Raw genomic sequence first — 4,664 nt, 5'->3', positions numbered from 1 at the left:
TCTCTTTTTCAAAAATTCTTTTTAATTGTTTTAAATTTTAATTTTAATTATATCTTATCTTTAATTTTCGAAAATCATTAACTACTTTTTCAAAATTATTTTCGAATTCTCCCTCTCTTCTCTTCTTCTATTTATTTATTTATTTACTAACACTTCTCTTCACCTCTCTTCATCTCCAATCACTGCCTCTATCCTCACCCTTGTGATTGGATTCTCCACTCTTATTCCTTTCTTCTTCTACTAATAATAAGGATCCTCTTTGTCCAGATATAGAGGATTCCTCTTCCTTTTTATTTTTCTCTTCTCTTTCATATGAGCAGGAATAAGGAAAAAGGCATCTTTGTTGAAGCCGATCCAGAACCTGAAAGGACTCTGAAAAGGAAACTAAGAGAAGCTAAATTACAACAATCCAGAGGCAACCTTTCTGAAATTTTCGAACAAGAGAAGGAGATGGCAGCCGAACCCAACAACAATAATGTAAGGAGGATGCTTGCTGATTTCACTAAACCAACGTCCAAGTTTGATGGAAGAAACATCTCAATTCCTGCCATTGGAACAAACAATTTTGAACTGAAACCTCAATTAGTTGCTTTGATGCAACAGAACTGCAAGTTTCATGGACTTCCATCTGAAGATCCTTATCAGTTTTTAACTGAGTTCTTGCAGATTTGTGAGACTGTTAAGACGAATGGAGTAGATCCTGAAGTGTACAGGCTTATGCTTTTCCCTTTTGCTGTAAGAGACAGAGCTAGAACATGGTTGGACTCACAACCTAAAGATAGCCTGGACTCCTGGGATAAGCTGGTCACGGACTTCTTGGATAAATTCTTTCCTCCTCAAAAGTTGAGCAAGCTTAGAGTGGATGTTCAGACCTTCAAACAAAAAGATGGTGAATCCCTCTATGAAGCTTGGGAAAGATACAAGCAGATGACCAAAAAGTGTCCTTTTGACATGTTTTCAGAATGGACCATATTAGATGTATTCTATTATGGTCTATCTGAGTTTTCCAAGATGTCATTGGACCATTCTGCAGGTGGATCCATTCACCTAAAGAAAACGCCTGCAGAAGCTCAAGAACTTATTGACATGGTTGCAAATAACCAATTCATGTACACTTCTGAGAGGAATTCCGTGAATAGTGGGACGTCTCAGAGGAAGGGAGTTCTTGAAATTGATGCTCTGAATGCCATATTGGCTCAGAACAAAGTGTTGACTCAGCAAGTCAACATGATCTCTCAAAGTCTGAATCGATGGCAAAATGCATCCAACAGTACTAAAGAGACAGCTTCTGAAGAAGCTTATGATCCTAAAAACCCTGCAATGGCAGAGGTTAACTACATGGGTGAACCTTATGGAAACACCTATAATTCATCATGGAGAAATCATCCAAATTTCTCATGGAAGGATCAACAAAAACCTCAACAAGGCTTTAATAATTGTGGAAGAAACAGGCTCAGCAATAACAAGCATTTTCCATCATCTTCTCAGCAACAGACAGAGAATTCTGAGCAGAGCCCCTGTAATTTAGCAAACTTAGTCTCTGATATGTCAAAGGCCACTTTAAGTTTCATGAGTGAAACAAGATCCTCCATTAGAAATTGGGAGTACAAGTGGGACAACTGAGTAAGAAAGTAACTGAAACTCCACCTAGTATTCTCCCAAGCAATACAGAAGAGAATACAAAAGGAGAGTGCAAGGCCATTGATGTAATCAATATGGCCGAATGCACAACGGAAGAGAAGGACGAAAATCCTAGTGAGGAAGACCTCCTGGGACGTCTCTCAAACAAGAAGGAGTTTCTTATTGAGGACTTAAAGGAATCTGAGGCTCATATAGAGACCATAGAGATTCTACTAAATCTCCTTTTGCCATTCATGAGCTCTGAAGACTATTCTTCCTCTGAAGAGGATGAAGATGTGATTGAAGAGCAAGTTGCTCAGTATCTAGGAGCCATCATGAAGCTAAATGCCAAGTTATTTGGTAATGAGAGGAAGCATGAAAAGCTTCTCTCAATACAGAGTCATACAAAGCCCCCACATTCAAACTCTAAGTTTGGTGTTGGGAGGCCCCAACCAAACTCTAAGTTTGGTGTTGAGAAGACCCCATATTCAAACTCTAAGTTTGGTGTTGGGAGGCCCTCATCATGCTCTGAACATCTGTGAGGCTCCATGAGGGCCTACTGTCAAGCTAGTGACATTAAAAGAGCACTTATTGGGAGGTAACCCAATTTTTATTTATCTAATTTTATTTTTATTTTATTGTTATTTTGTGTTTTAGTCGGTTCATGACCATGTGGAGTCACGAAAAAAATATTAAAAATTAAAAACAGAATCAAAAACAGCAGAAGAAAAATCACACCCTAGAGGAAGGACTACTGGCGTTTAAACGCCTGTAAGGAGCATCTGGCTGGCGTTCAACGCCAGAATAGAGCATGGATCTGGCGCTAAATGCCAGAAACAAGCAACATCCTGGCGTTTGAACGCCAGGAATATGCCCTGAGGAAAGCTGGCGCTGAACACCAATAACAAGCATGGAATTGGCGTTCAACGCCAGAAACATGCTGCACATGGGCGTTGAACGCCCAGAACAAGCATCACTTTGGCGTTTAAACGCCAGAATTGTATGCAAAGGCATTCTACATGCCTAATTGGTGCAGGGATGTAAATCCTTGACACCTCAGGATTTGTCAACCTCACAAAATCCCCACCTACCTTACCCTCTCTCCCTCCATTCATGGTCATCCCTTCTGTTTTCCATTCACCACTCACATCCATCAACTTTTCCCCATACCGCCCACCTACCTTCAAAATTCGAAATCTCTTTCCCACCCAATTCCACCCATATAGCCGAATACACACATCCCTCAATCTCCTCCATCTCTTCTATTCCTTCTCCTTTTGCTCGAGGGTGAGCAACATTCTAAGTTTGGTGTGGTAAAAGCATAGCTTTTTTGTTTTTCCATAACCATTGATGGCACCTAAGGCCAAAGAAACCTCTAAAAAGAGGAAAGGGAAGACAAAAGCTTCCATCTCAAGGGTCCATAGCTCAGTAATAGAGCATTTGACTGCACATCAAGAGAGCCCACTCATGGACCTCATCAAGAAATCCTTGAGATGCCTCAAGGGATAAATTATCCTCCACACAACTATTGGGAGCAACTAAGGATAGGAGCACGAAAATCACTAGGGATCATGCAACAGAAGCAAGGAAGAAACATAGAGGAGTTCAAAGAGCACCATTGGTCCTTCAAGAAGGTGCCACCCTCACTAAGGTGGACTCATTCCTTGTTCTTATTTTCTCTGCTTTTCGGTTTTTATGTTATATGTTTATCTATGTTTTGTGTCTCTACTTCATGATCATTAGTAGTTAGTAACTATGTCTTAAAGCTATGAATAATTCCATTAATCCTTCACCTCTCTTAAATGAAAAATGTTTCTAATTCAAAAGAACAAGAAGTCCATGAATTTCGAATTTATCCTTGAATTTAGTTTAATTATATTGATGTGGTGACAATACTTTTTATTTTCTGAATGAATGCTTGAACAGTGCATATTTTTGATCTTGTTGTTTATGAATGTTAAAATTATTGGCTCTTGAAAGAATGATGAATAAGAGATATGTTATTGATGATCTGAAAAATCATAAAATTGATTCTTGAAGCAAGAAAACGCAGTGAAAAAGCAAAAGGCTTGTGAAAAAAAAAGGTGGCAAAAAAAATAGAAAGAAAAAGAATAAGCAAGCAAAAAAAGCCAATAGCCCTTAAAACCAAAAGGCAAGGGTTAAAAGGATCCAAGATTTTGAGCATCAATAAATAGGAGGGCCCAAGGAAATAAATCCAGGCCTAAGCGGCTAAATCAAGCTGTCCCTAACCATGTGCTTGTGTCATGAAGGTCCAAGTGAAAAGCTTGAGACTGAGTGGTTAAAGTCATGATCCAAAGCAAAAAGAGAGTGCTTAAGAGCTCTGGACACCTCTAACTGGGGACTCTAGCAAAGCTGAGTCACAATCTGAAAAGGTTCACCTAGTTATGTGTCTGTGGCATTTATGTATCTGGTGGTAATACTGGAAAACAAATTGCTTAGGGCCACGGCCAAGACTCATAAGTAGCTGTGTTCAAGACTCAACATACTTAACTAGGAGAATCAATTAACACTATCTGAACTCTGAGTTCCAAGAGAAGCCAATCATTCTAAACTTCAAAGGATGAAGTGAGATGCCAAAACTGTTTAGAAGCAAAAAGCTACAAGTCCTGCTCATCTAATTAAGATCAATATTCATTGATATTTTGGAATTTATAGTATATTCTCTTCTTTTTATCCTATTTTATTTTTAGTTACTTGGGGACAAGCAACAATTTAAGTTTGGTGTTGTGATGAGCGGATAATTTATACGCTTTTTGGCTTTGTTTTTAGGTAGTTTTTAGTATGATCTAACTACTTTTAGGGATGTTTTCATTAGTTTTTATGTTAAATTCACATTTCTGGACTTTACTATGATTTTGTGTGTTTTTCTGTGATTTCAGGTATTTTCTGGCAGAAATTGAGGGACCTGAGCAAAACTCTGATAAGAAGGCTGACAAAGGACTGCTGATGCTGTTGGAATCTGACCTCCCTGAAATCGAAATGGATTTTCTAGAGCTACAGAACATCAACTGGCGCTCTCTTAA

The 4,664-nt window shown here is 38.7% G+C and overlaps 1 non-coding gene across 1 annotated transcript; it reads right to left on the bottom strand.

Annotated features, from left to right (window-relative positions):
- Nucleotides 1–849: 849 nt before the first annotated feature.
- On the bottom strand, nucleotides 850–953 carry LOC127744464 (small nucleolar RNA R71). Its single transcript, XR_008005451.1, has one exon. It is a non-coding gene; the product is annotated as a small nucleolar RNA R71 (small nucleolar RNA).
- Nucleotides 954–4,664: the final 3,711 nt, after the last annotated feature.

This window comes from Arachis duranensis, unplaced genomic scaffold (assembly GCF_000817695.3).
Source record: "Arachis duranensis cultivar V14167 unplaced genomic scaffold, aradu.V14167.gnm2.J7QH unplaced_Scaffold_354585, whole genome shotgun sequence".
NCBI lineage: Eukaryota > Viridiplantae > Streptophyta > Magnoliopsida > Fabales > Fabaceae > Arachis > Arachis duranensis.
The sequence above is the reverse complement of the archived record's forward strand: the minus strand, read 5'-3'. Positions and strand labels throughout refer to the sequence as shown.